The following is a 14,760-nucleotide window of genomic DNA, read 5'->3' on the forward strand; positions in this document are numbered from 1 at the left end:
ACATAATTTCTTTTAAGATGTATTTGACACAATTTTCACTTGGAGAAGGAAAATAGAAAAGTCGGTGAACATGATAGTGAGAATGGGGATGCCGAAACAGCGGTGAGGGCAAGTGTTTTGTTTTTCTCTTTGTGATTTTTAATATTTTACACCACTGGCAGCGACAAACACATCATGCCATCACCGGTGGGATTAGATTCAACGCTAACCTTAGATTTCTGATGGGTCAAATACCACTAGTGGTTACGCATTTTGGCCTGTTACATGCAAATTATGTAACAACCGTAGCTTTACATGTGCAAAGACTGTGGTGGCCTGTTATTTTTGTGAGTAAAAGTTTGTTAAAACCATTTTTAGTATATAAAATGGTTGTGGTTAATGGCTAACCTTCTTCTTTAGGTATATACTCTCATTTTTGATATTTTGCCCTGTTCTTTTTAACATTATTATCCAGAATATGAACCCTTGTATAAAGCCAATTAGTTGTTTGATGAAACCACTCTGGGTCAGTCGTGTGACATATGGGACATTGACAAGTTTGATTGACCCTCTAAAGGAAAAAAAAACTATGCCTATCACCAAAAACTGCCAATGAGATAATATTCAATAGCATAATTTATTTCCATGTGTTAATTTATAAACATAAATGAATGAGTAAGCGATCAGTAGAAGTGGAGCCAATCAAATTTTTGTATAAAAAGAGCTCTAATAAAGTGAAGTCTATGTGAACTTAAAAAATCATCTTATGGCATCGAACATGCACAAATATTACATACTGCTTATTGAATGGGCATTTCTCTGACAACAAAGCCAATTTAGACAAGGACGAGCATGGGCAAGAAATTCTAATTATTTTATTTAATATATTGTACTGCATATTATAGAATGTCCCTTTACATATTGTAATTAGTTTTGTCAATATATTTGTGAATATTCATTTATTATACCTATCCATTTTTATGTCTCCTCGGTTGGAATCAGATGCAAAATTCCAACAGTTTTGTACATAACTAATGCTATTTTGTAGGAAAAAACATCATTTAATTACTATTATTATTTCCTCATTTTTACTTCCTTGTTTACTTACTGTAATACGCAATAATTTAACATGCATATGTAACATTATTTTTGTGTGTATACACGCATGCAACTTTAACACACATGAAAAAGCATGCACCAATGCAACATGAATCCAGACATGTAACTGTATATTCCATGTTAATCGTACGGAATATTCCATGTAACCGAATACTGCAGAAACTTGTCCTATGAGGAACATACCCTTATTTTTTAAAATAATATGTCAAAGAGGCATTTCACATGCAGTTGTTCCTATGATATAAACTTTTACGTCCTTAAATATGTTCAAAAGCATTTTCAGTTATCTTTTAGAATTGGTAGGCTGTGCTGGTGCACAAATTGATAACTACTTGGACACAATTTGTATAAATTTCATATACGTATGATGATACACAAATACTAGTACATAAGTCATACACCGATCTTACATACATAGTTTATATAAGGAAAAAGAAATATAAATACATCAATACATACACAGCATACAATTCTTTCGACCCAAACAAGCAGTTGGTAAATAATGTCCCTCTGTAACTTTTTGCGTACCTTGCTTATTATATTATTATAGTTATATTGGAGCATGGAATTCTGGAAGCATGTAGATCAACTTTCATCCACTAGATGAAGTTGTGGAAAACACAACTCTCCGGAGCTGTTGCTGATAATGAGATCCTGTTGGTCTTGTTAGACTTGCTAAGATGGCCCAAAAATAACCCATATCTAGTCTTGGAGGCCCGTCTTCCCTGTCCAATGCTTAAGCAACTACTACGTGTTATATCATTAGGGCCACTCAACAAGATTTTCATGGCCATCCCACACCCAAACACCCCCATATACGGCCTAGTAGGCACGCATTCAACAGGCTGGACAGCAAATGATGTCTTCTTACCTTGGGGGCGTGAATGCAGCTCGTGAAGCTCTGGCAGCAAAGCGGCCGGCAGTGGCAAGGCCGTGCGTTGGTTTATGAACTGCACTATGGTGTCCATGAGAGTCTTGCTGGTCCCACGCAGTGGGTTGTACAGGTGGAAGCCATGGTCTTCGCCCTCCGACTCCACCAATGTCACCACATTTTCATCATCGGCCCATGAGCAGCAGTCATATATGCGGGACGCCAGCCGGCGCCCGCGGTCACGCAAGGTGTCCTTCTCGGCAACGGCGACCAGCACACGCCGGCATGTCAGGGAGGCGATCTCCTCGTCGGCAGGGTTGACCCGGCAATCGTCATTGCCGAGCCGACCTGCCGTCCCAGACCTCAGTAGCAAACATGGCGACGCCGTCCCAGACTTCCTCGGAGCTGGACAGCCGATCGTCTCCCCAAAAGTATGGTTGCACGATGACAAGACCCTCAACGTCGATGTGGTTGCCAGTGCCACCGCCGGTGGCCGCACGCACCGCCGTGTTGTAGACGATGTTGCCGCCAGCGCTATCGCCGGCGAGAAACGTGCGCCGGGGATCAGCGTGGTAGGAGAGCCAGGGGTCAGAGAGGGACGCCACCCACTGAAGTGCCGCCCAGGCGTCATCATAGGCCATGGGCACGGTATGCTCCGGCGCTAGACGGTACTCCACGGACACGACGAGGGCCCCGGCGCGCGCGGCCAGGGACCTGGCGTAGTTGTGGTACGTGCGGCAGAACGCACTCTCCGTGCAGAAAGATCCGCCGTGGACGTACATGATGACGGGGAGCAGCTCGCCGGCGGCTGCGGCAAGGGAGGGAAGGAACAGGCGTGCGGACACGCCCGTCCTCTCGTCGATGACGGCGTCCCTTGTCGCAACTCCACGGTTGGCAGCCGCGTCCTCGGACGCTGCCACGAATGGACTGCGAAGTAAGCGTTCGACATGGCCGCCGTTGTATTCACGTATAAATGGATATAGGTCGACGGTGATGTTCTCCTCGGCGTCAGCCTTCTTACTTGCTGGAGAACTCTTGCTTGGATGCATTATTGTGCTAGTTAGCACTTAGCACTTGTGTGTAGGCAGTATAATCTAATGCCGAGCATGCAACTCTATTTTGTGTTGTCCACTTTGTGGTGGCTGAGACGAATTAAGCGGTTCGTTGGTTTTTATAGCTGGAGTTTGTGTCCACTCCCAACATGCCCATGTATGTTGGCACACCCTTTAGCTATACTTAGTTCGACTAATAAACCAATTAGGGTCAGTCGGTTTTTTAGGACGCTGCTAGGCGCCGGCGCACCGGCCCAAATTTGGGCCGGTCTGCCCCAGCCACCTGATACAGCTACGCACAGCCGTTCGATACAACCATATCTCTTCTTCCTTCCGCTCCTCGTCTTCAATGTGGTCACTGGTCAACACCGGGAAATCCATGGCGGGCGTAACTCTCTCCCCTCCATTGGACCCTGTGCGCGGCGTGCGTCCGTCCTCGCCTGTTTGCCTCGCCCCTTGATGCTCGCCGCTGAAGCTCGCCGCCCCCAGAAACGCAAAAGGAAAAAAATATAGGCCGTTGACCCATAGCAGCTTTTCTATTGCCTCCCCCGTTCCCAGTTGCATCCATGGGTGGTCCTTCTCGGGGCCGGCCGCAAAACAACGGTTCTCGCCAGTGTTGCCGTCCCTCTGATTGCAACTAATGCGGTCCACGGCGTCGTTCGCCAGCCGAGCCGGTGGTAGCAAAAAAAGACACTGATTCCAGCAAGAAAATAAGATGGTGGTAACAAAAATTTGTTGTCCCAGCAAAACCTAGAAAATGGTAGTAACAAAAATCACCAATGGTTCCAGCAAAACACAAAGCTGGTAGTAGCAAAAAAAAATCAGGAGTGATTTCAGAAAAAGAATTGATGCAGCAAAAAAATCACGCCGGCGACAACACCACCATCCTCTTGATTATAGCAAAATTTAAAGAAGGTTTCAGCAAAAAAAGAAGCGGTTCCAGAAAAAAAATGATGGAGGAAAACATCCATAGCAGCATAACTCAAAACAAATTCGATGTAGCAAATGAACTAGCTAGTTCCAACAAAAAAAATCACTGATTCCAGCAAAAACTGAAGTCGTTGGTGAGGGCGTAGTCTGGTTCCAGCAAAATTGGAAACTGGTTCCAACACGTGGCCTTGCTGGTTGCAGCAAAAAACGACGCCGGTTCCAGCAAAAGGTGTTGGCCGGTTCCAGCAAGGTGCCACCGGCTCGCCGTGTCGGCTGTAGCTCGCCACGCCTCTGATTCCAGCTTCCCGTCATGGGTTGTAGCAAGATGCGGCACCGGTCACAGCTCCCCCGGACACCGGTTGGAGCTTCTCACATCCATGGTTGCAGCATCGGCTAACCATGGCCGTGGAGAAAAAAGAGGGAGGTAGGCTCCGACCATGGCCGGGCGCAGCTTTGCTGGGCGGATGGGCGGGATGGAGGGAGGAGGCAGCCGGTCGCAAATCACATGTCTCCCGAATGGCAGCTGTCGCGCAGCGACGAGGAAGCAGGAGGAGGAGACTGCGGGCGGCGGCCATGGCGATGAGCTGCTGGGGAAGAAAAAGGAACGAGGCAAGAAAAAAAGGGATAGATGTGGCTGCGGCTCGGTCCTCGTGTGCTAGGGGATAAGAATGAAGACCGGTGCATGGGGCCACATGCGATCCGCGTGGCGCCTGACCGAAGGAGTTGGGCCTGCAACATCGCAGCGAGCCACGAGCGACCGGCCGAAGCTTCGGCCGGCGTCCCGGCGTGAAACGTTTCCCTTTTTTTAACTCTGCACACGTACACTAGCCCCAAAGTGAAAATTTGAGCGGTAATGGTACGCAGCAGCCGATCCATAGCCGCTCATACCAGCGTCAGGATTCGTGCTGCAATATGCAGTATAACGATTGAATGGTTTTCAAGCTCGTATACAGGACATGAGCGTTTGGTTTATGGGTGTATATATACCTTATATGAAAAAAATTGGTAATTAAATAAAAGTAAAAAACTGAAAATATTTTTGAAATAACTTGACCTTGCATTGTACTTGTAAAAACACTAGAAGCATAAACGCGCCTTGCTGCGCCGTTCTACTTTTCCACTGGTTATTTATTTGATTGTTAATTCACGAATAGATTCCTTGCTGCTCTATTTGCGTGTCGGGGGTTGTTTTTCACTTCATGGGTCTTCTGTGTTTTGACTTCCATAATTTTGCGGCCGGAACACCCTTTATTGCATTGTAGGATATGTCCAGATGCTAAGAATCATCATTTACTTGGTAGGATATTACTCGTTTTTTACAACTATTGTTCTTCACAAAAATGATATGTTAGCAACACTGCCAGAAACATATCCAAAGCAGTGGTAGGCGTCACGCATATCCCGGACCTGAAGAGTTAACCATAGTGTTGGATGAACATGATAATATTCATCTACAAAACTAATTCAAAACTATGATATGCGTAACTGGGGCTTCTGATTGTAGTATTCATCTAGAACAATCATACAGCTCTATAATTTGACCAACCAATATTTCATAACTTACCTTAGTCACATGGACCATCGAACATGTGTGCACACCTCGTACAATCAACTTAACTTATATGTCATCAGCAAATGGAACATGAGAAACAATTGAATACAATCCCTTTGTGGTGAAACCGATGTAGTTAATTACCTTCCCGCGTTCCGTTACGGCCAATTTTTTTCTTTCAGGTGCAAATACATACCCGTGGACCTAGATATTTACCATGGGGGACGCCAATCCTCTCATTCAAAACAAAAATGTCAGGCATAACCATAAAAAATGTCAGTTTATCATTCTACCCTTATAATACATATAGGATTAGACTAAGAGTACCAGATAAAAAAGATTTGCATTTTTGAAGGGGATGCCAGGGCACCCACGGAACCCCCATTGCATCCGCCACTGCCCGAGGGATTCATTAGAACTAGCAGCCGAAATTTCCGATCGTATATATCAAATGTGTAAAAAAAGTGAAATTTATTATTTTTGGAACTAATAAAATCCATGTTAAATGGCATGCGCTAAAAGTACAGCCATAATTGTTAGATTGTAATATCCTTGCATCACACATTTTACAAAAAGGAGGATAATCTTTGGCCTTTGGATCTATTGATGCACAATGTTTATAAATTAGTATTTTTTTAAAAAAATTAGTAGCATTTATACCAAACAAATTTTCTTTAAAAAAAAGGAAAGCCCCAAAGTTATCCAGGGCCTCCATCGCACCAAGCATCTCCACAACTACCACAAACGTATGACCTATGACCCGAATCCACCAGCAGAGCAACATGTGACATAACAAAGGCCGTAAAACTTAGGCAACACCTTCAAGGAGTCGTAGCTCGAACACCGATGTTGTCGGATCCAACCAAAAGGTTTAACTTGGTGCTAGCTATCACCCACTAAGAAAAGGTCCAAGGTAACACCCTTATTGAAGAAAGCGCCATATTACGGTAATCTTTACCTTTACCTAATATTAAAGGAAGGAGCCTTTCATAGTTCTTCATACGCCATCCTTTTATGTCCGTTGATTTTGTTATATTTGTGTCGAATATATTATGTACGCAAGGGGTTACGTGGACTTGGAGTTGTAATTGGTGTGGTTAGGTATGAGTTGTGTAGGAGTCATACACTTGTATCCTAGGCCTCTTATATACGAAGGGGCACCACACGTTGTAACCCATGACAGACTTGATAGCAATAGGTACGCGGGGGAGCCGACGGCTTGTGCCGGCGCCCGGGCGGCCGGTGATGCGGTATCTTGGGGAGGAGCGCCCGTAGTCATGCCCCGGAGATGTAGCCATATCGGTGAACCTCGTTAACAAATATCGTGCCTCGGTGTATCTCTATGATCTTGCATTAGGGTTTTTTTCTAACAGATTTTATCTTAACCATAAAGATTAGCTGTTGTGATTTAAAAGGAGGGAGATTTTTTTATCAAAAAACTATTCGTCTCTCAGTCAAATTTACATTCTGTCAACTAGGAGTCGAACCCAGGCTAGGCCCAGGCGAAGTTTGGTGCTGGTTGTGTCCTTCACAGACTCATATTGACTATTATTATACAGCAAACCTCCGACCTAATTTTGTAATTTATACGCCGCAACTCAACATGGACTCCGCCGTCAAAAAAGGTCAAGCCCTGTTAAAAAAAATGAAACTCCATGGGCACTAGCACCCACGGATTTATTGATATAAAAGAAGCATCCCCCTCATGAGAATTCCAGAAATTCGTCCCCGACGTGGATCGAACTCTGGTCGTTAGATTTACAATCATGCGCCCCCAACCACTGGGCTATGCCCACGTCTGTTGAAGTGCAGGGATGATGGTTGCTATTTGCTACCGATCCATAGGCTTCTACGGCGAGCGAAGGATCGAGTACCTCACGATTGACGTTGTGCCCCGAAAGATCGAGCCCTGTTGTAGTTAGGCATGGAGCTGCTATTTACATCCGATCCAAAGCGTAGCGGTCGTGGCGGGTGAGGGCAATGGCGGCAGCCACGGTGGCGTCTACTTCTATGAAGGGGTGCGGCAAGGCGTTGATAGTGTTCTTGCCACAGAGGCGCCATCGTTGTCCTTCTCGTTGCCCGTGCCGCAGCGGTAGTAGTTGTTTCGAGCAGTCACAAACGTGCCGCCCCGGGCGGGGGGCGCTAGAGGACATGATCTGGAATACGGGAGGAGGAGGAGGTCGGGGAGAAGAATCACCCCATGGCTAGCGTACTAAGTTGCGTTTCGCCGAGCGTAACCACAAATACCATGGCGCATCAGTAGTCACTTCGTCTCTTAGCATGTCTATGGGTTCATGGTGCAGGGAGATGACCGAACATGGAGCTGATAGCATTGTCACGTGATGAACTCGACAGATTCTACGTGATCTCAATCTCGGCACGCAGCACAATGACGGCCGGCCGGCCCGTCCACGACGTCTGCGGCGCATCCATGCGTGCAGCCCCATAAACACAGGCACACACACATAGGTATGCTAGCCGTCGCGCGTGTGGCCGCCGTTGATGATCAACCATCCGCCGAGAACAACATCACCGCGAGCAGCTTGCCTCCGTTGCACAGAGACGAGGATTGGAAAGGGAAAACCATGGAAGAAGCTTTCTCGGTAAGAGACCATGCTTCATCCCGATAGGCGATCCTGAGTAATTCCTACAACTCCAACTACAGTCATCGACAGTTATAGCCTGTGTGATCACTCATCCGACGACCGGTGCATTAAGCATCATCCAGGTCTGGTCTATGTACGTACTAAACCGTCCTAACGGCCTAAGTATTTGATTATCAGTCTATTGTTATAGGTAGTGCTTCTCTCTTGAATTTACTGACTTTTGCATAACTGCATGTATATGACAGTTCTGCAGGCTTAGGGTAGCTGATGCTTGCATGGATACATGCATGCATGGACGGTCTGAAGTACTACCTCCGGCCGGGTTTCCTAGGCTCTCTCTTATTTTGGACTAAAGTTTGACTAACAGATTAAACTAATAAAATATAAACTATATGTTACAAAAATTATACATTCGAAAAGCTCTTTCAAATACAAATCCAAGAGTGTACTTTTGCTAGCATATATTCTATATTTTATTAATCATATGAATGGTCAAAGTTTGACTCAAAATAGTAGGAGGTCTGATAAACCCGGATGGAGGTAGTACTATCTCTTTCTTTAGCATTTTGTATATGAAGAAACTAGTAGAGTATCATTCTATATAGTCCATTATTTTTCGCGTATAAGAGAGAAAATTAAATTAATTGGATTTTAAAAATATTAAATTATGAAGTTTTTGCACTAATATAAAAAATAAAATCTAATAAGAAATATATATGTAGACAGGAGTATATGCATGCATGTGTCTATTATGTGCTGCAGATGGATTATTTTATTTTTTTGCGCTGGAAAGGCAGTTTTTATTGCAATGTCACAGTGTTACAATCAAGAGGCCACAAATCCTCGATACAAGGTGGAACCGAGTTCACCCACACAGCCGTGGTTCTCTCGGAGTGGCTATATTTGGCCAAACGATCTGCAACACTATTTTGACTACAATGAATTTTCTGAGGTAAAAACTCCCTAACACACATGAGCTCCTTGATCTCAAGGACTAGCTGACCATATGCTGATCTGTTGAGGCAGTTACTTGACAAGGAAGATGGAGCTGCAGCCGAGTCGGACAGCACAACCACTGCAGATGGATTATTAATGACGAGGAAAATTTCTACCATGCATCTACTAAGCATTATTTCATAAAGTTGGATTCATGGGATGTTGTTGTTCCATGGCAACACATGTCTATCGATCTTGGTGAAGATTAAATATGAGACGAGATGTAGCTGTATTTTGCACATACAATTCTAACTATACTCAAATATGCACTATTTTTTCTTCCGTTGCAACGCACGAGCATATTTGCTAGTGTTGCATAGTCTTGTAACAAAAATGTTAGATCATGGGTTTTTACCCAAATAAGATGCAAACTCCTACCCACCCTCTCTATTGCCTTCTTACATATAGCATCTTCTAGCCCGCTCCCAATCCGGAAAAGCCCTTGTCCTATTCGCCTCGAACAATTGCATGCTTTTATCGTCACCCACCATCCACCTGTTCTGATGTTGTCTTTAAATACTTTGCACCACCTCCCATCCCTCCATATTGTTTAGTCTTCTGCTTAGTTTCCCCTCTTTTGGAGTAGTAAGCCTTGTAAGACAGACGAGAAAAAGGTAAGGACTAGTCGCAATTCAAGGTGTGGATATCTTTCAAGGTATAGCAATAGGGTCGTACATAAGGAATTTTCATTTTTGTAATTATTACCTTCCTTGTACATAGTTCTTACTAGTTTATAGAAATTGTAGTGATGAACACATTCCCTAGAAGACACACTTGCATAAGCCAGACCCCAGGGCTGTTAGAAAATGGATTAGCATTATATTATAGTAGTGGCACAAGTCAGCTGCAATCTATGTGGCTGGTTACTTAAAATGTCGAGTAGAGCTTCTGACTAAAAGTTGGGCCAGAACCTATGCAACATCACTCCATGTATAATTAACAGCACAAGGTACCTCCTCGGAAAATTAACTACAGTTATTGCTACAAGTTCCTGGAGTGCAACCTGGGCAATCGAGTTTCATATTCCTATTGTATTGCACTATTGTTTACAAAAAAATTGATGTCCAGCGCCATTGTATTCCTATTGCGGGTTTTATTTCATGTCAAAGGAGCCTCTCTCGGCAATAAGTCTGCTGACTTTGACTCCCTTGACCAGACCACTTTTATGTACCAAAAATTTTATAGGGATGTCTACAGCTACCGTTACAAACTGACGTAGCACCACCTGATTGCAAACCATGGGACCCACACTGAAATTTTGGAGGAAGGTGGCATCACCTGGTTGGAAATGGGTGGGTAGGTGGGTCAGGGGCACATTTATTTAGGGGGAAAGGTGGTGTGGGTGGGACACCTACATCACAATCTGTATTAGCATTTTTAGATATTTATGTCGATTTATCGGTCATGTGAACTTCTCATATATCCTAGCCACACTTTTAAGCACCTGGCTCGGATGTCCTGATTCCAGATGCATAAAAGTGTGGCTCGGATGCATCTCTCGTGTGTACTAGACATATTAGTTGTCCTTGTGTTGTGCATGGTCAACAATGCTAATGATAGAATGAAATATTCTTAATTGTATTCACAACATCGACGCATCATTTATCTATCATCATGACATAATATTTTTTATTTCAATTGATCCCTGTGTTAAGAAAAATGAAAAAAAAAGGAATTGTGTTGATGCTTTCATGGAGTTTTCCCAGATGTACTATATGAATCTATGATCAATACAGATCATAGTTACATCTCTAGTGCATTAGTTAAAACACCTAATGTGTTAGTGTACACAACATACAATGCCGCCCTAATATCCTCGCCTTTCTTCTGGTATGTAAAGTAGGTCACTGCTCCGAGGCCATGGCAGGCGGCCCATCAAACCTCGGCAAGATCCGGTGCACTCGGCGTGCACAAGGCTCCGCGGCAGTGCTGGCAATCGGAACGGCAAACCCAGTGAACCACGTGTCTCAAGAAGAGTTCCCTGACTACTACTTCCGTGTCACCAAGAGCGAGCACCTCACTGACCATAAAGACACATTCAAGACAAATATGTAAGCATGCAAACGTATATACTAGCTACGGTGAACGCATAGTCCACGAATGCAACCTTTGATCCCTGGGAAGTTTTTAAGACCTAAAGATGCCATGCCTATGTATGATCTAACTTCTGACATGCTTTATTATATTGTCGGTGTTTCGGTCACTAAAATCTGACCAGGTGGTGCGATTGGCACGGAGAATCGTTTCTTTCAATACATGGAGGAACAGCTGAACTCTTACCCTGACTTCCTGCTTCAACGCACGTTGCCATCCCTTGAAGTTCGGCTTTATATTGTGGCTAGTGCTGCTCCACAACTTGCCGCATCAGCCGCCAAGAAGGCCATTGCAAAGTGGGGACGTCCGGCCACTGACATCACCCACCTTGTCGTCAGCACCAACTCAGACGCCAGCACCCCAGGCATCGACGTACACTTGGTTTCACTTCTTGGCCTTCGCCTCAACATCTGTCGTACGATGCTCCAACTGAACGGCTGCTTCGCTGGTAGCTCTGCTTTGCGCTTGGCAAAAGACCTTGCTGAGAACAACCGCGGAGCACGGGTCCTTGTGGTTTGCGTGGAGCTCTCCATTGCTGGTTTTTGTGGCCCCGACGACCACTTAGACACCCTCATTATTCATGCGTTGTTCGGCGATGGGGCTGGAGCGGTCATTGTCGGTGCTGATACCATGCACCCTGTCGAGCAGCCGATGTTTGAGATGGTGTCTGCCTCATAGACCATCATACCGGGCACCCAGCATGTGCTCGGCGTGAAGATGGGGAGCTATGGTGTTGGTGGCAAAGTTTCCACCGAACTGTACAAACTGGTGGCAGACAACATCGAGCCATGCCTTACGGAGGCATTTGGTCCACTTGACATGGGTGCCCAGTGGAATGACCTCTTCTGGGCAGTTCACCCTGGAGCCCGTGGGATATTGGATGGAATCGACAAGAAACTCCAGTTGGAGCCCACAAAGCTAGCGGCGAGCCGAAGTGTTCTACGAAACTTTGGTAACATGTTTAGCGCTACTATCATCTTCGTGCTGGATGAGCTACGACGGCGAATGGAGGAGGAAGGAGAGCGAGCAGAGTGGGGGGTCATGCTCGGATTCGGGCCAGGATTCACTATCGAGACGATGGTGTTGCACGCTACCGGTGCTCTAAACAAAAACTAGTAACTCATTAATTAAGTGTGCTTGCAACCTTCGTGCCTATTACAATCATTCCCGTTTTTTGTATTCTTATAATTGTGCTTAATGTATCTCGTGATGTTTTATGGGATCACTGTACTCCAAAGTTAATCAAATAAAATGTCACTTCATGATGTTATTGCTACTCTTAAACTTAAACTTACCATTCAAGTTTCTACATATAAGTCATAGCTAGTTTGACGGTCAAAAATCATTCTTTGACCAAAAGTTAGTTCAATGGTATGTAGTTTATCATACACATAATAGTAATCATTAGATGTATTCAAAAACACTTTTATATGATTATGATTTAGTATGTCTACATATTGTATGAGAGATCGGAGATTTATGGTCCAAACATGAATTTGGACCAGGTTTCACTGTCGAGACGATGTTGTTGCACGCTAATCGCGCTCTGAGAAAAAACTAGCAACTCATTAATTAAGTGTGCTTGTCTGCACTGGCTGAGCTATTTGTATTGCTGCAGGGGCCATGCCCTCCCCCCCACAGCCTATGGATTTTTTGTGAAGCAACTTTTTTTTGGTTGTACAAATTGAGAGAAATATAGTTTTTGGCCCCTCCAGAAAATTATAATTCACCATTGGCCCCCTCAACCATTACTCGCTAGCTCCGCCACTGCTTGTCTGCCTTGTAACCTTCGTGTGACTACTACAATCATTCCCGTGTTTGTACTCTTAATTGTGCTAGCTTAATGTATCTCGTCATGTTTTATGGGATCACTGCAATCCAAATTAAGTTAAATAAAATGTCCGCACATGTACCTCGGTACTCTTAAACTTAAAGTTACCATTCAAGTTTCTACGTATAAGTCATAGCTACTTTGACTGTCCACATTCATTCTTTGACCAAAAGTTAGTTCAACGGTATAGAGTTTATGATACACAAAATAGTAACCATTAGATTTGTATACAAAAACACTTTTTTATGCTTATGATTTAGTAAATATTGTGTGAGCGATCAGAGATTTTATTGTTCAAACATGAATTTGGGCAACCAAAATAAGGAGTAAGATGGAGCCTACACTACTGGAATCTGGTTTTGTGCGGAGTTTGAAAACTATGGTGAGTTCATTCTATCGAGAACTCGGCAAAGTTTATGTCTGCTGAGTTTGATTCAAACTTGGATTCAGTAGTGATAAGCAACTCAGCAGACTTCATATTTTGCCTAGTTCCAACGAAAAATGGCTCTGCGAACAAAATGAACTCAGCAGAATCTCAATTTCTTCGAGTTTCCAACAGAAACAACTCGGCAAAGTCTAGCAGGTGGGCCCTGATGTCGAGCAGGTGACAGAGCCATGGGTGCGGTCTATATTTGCTGGGTTTCGGCTAACGGAGACCCGGTGAACATTTTCCATTTTTATTCTTTTCAATTGAAATTTCACGGATCGCAGCTTTGCCAGTTACGGCTAATAGAGACTCGGCAAACATTTTTTTCTTTTTCAAATTGGAATTCCAGGGGTCACTGCTTTGCCGAGTGACGTCCACGAAAAACTAGGGAAACACTGACAGGTGGGCCAGCGAGTAACGTGCATTTAACCAGTTGACCGCGTGTCTCACTATGCCAAGTTCCAAAACTCGGCAAATGATGACCCTTCGACTTAAATGGGGAACGGGGAAGGGCTCGCACCAAACGAAAAGCCTCAGCGGCAATAGCCATCACCCTAGGTCACTCTCATCCGACGATGGACCGCCGCCGCACCGCCTCCTCTACTTCTTCCAGGTGCGTCGCCACCTCTCCACCCGAAGCCGTCGCCGCATCGATTCGGCAGCCAAGTCATTCGCTGCGCAGACGGCCACTACGGACGTCACTGCGGCAGCTACCCAGACGGATGCTGCAAACGTCGCAACCACGGCCATGGGGCCTTCCTCTGTCAGAATCGTGCTCCCGGACCGTGCACGCACACATAGTGGTGGAGCTTACCCAAAAATTGGCGAGCCAAGCTATAAGGATTGCTACTAGCTGGTATTTTCTGACCCATGGGTTGGCCATGATAGGAGGAGGAACTTGAAAGCTGGGCATGCCATGGCCCATTCAACCTTGCCTAAGCTCCGCCAGTGCGCACACATACGACAGTCACAGACTATGAACATAGGCACGTAGGGGCGTACGCTGGCTGTTGTTCATTTTCTTCTTTTTTATATATTTTAAATACATGTACTTAAAAGAATAATGTATCTAAATTTTAACATTCAACACACATATTAACGTAGTATAAAGAATTTGTTCACGCAACTTTTCGTACCAACCAAAACAATGTTTGTGAAATTTACTTCGGTTTGCATGCATTTCAAAAAATGTTGATGATATTTATACAAAATATTTATATAATGTAAAAAAGTGATAGTATTTTTTAATGTTTCATACAATTAAAATATGTCCATAAAAGTTCACATGTTTTGGAAACATCTT

At 44.4% G+C, this 14,760-nt stretch overlaps 2 pseudogenes; one reads left to right on the forward strand and one right to left on the reverse strand.

Moving 5' to 3' along the window:
• Window positions 1-1,450: 1,450 nt before the first annotated feature.
• Window positions 1,451-3,091, reverse strand: LOC119358622 (annotated as a pseudogene).
• Window positions 3,092-4,388: 1,297 nt separating this feature from the next.
• LOC119357399 lies at window positions 4,389-12,445 on the forward strand (annotated as a pseudogene).
• Window positions 12,446-14,760: the final 2,315 nt, after the last annotated feature.

The sequence above is a fragment of the Triticum dicoccoides genome, chromosome 2A (assembly GCF_002162155.2).
Source record: "Triticum dicoccoides isolate Atlit2015 ecotype Zavitan chromosome 2A, WEW_v2.0, whole genome shotgun sequence".
NCBI classification, from domain to species: domain Eukaryota; kingdom Viridiplantae; phylum Streptophyta; class Magnoliopsida; order Poales; family Poaceae; genus Triticum; species Triticum dicoccoides.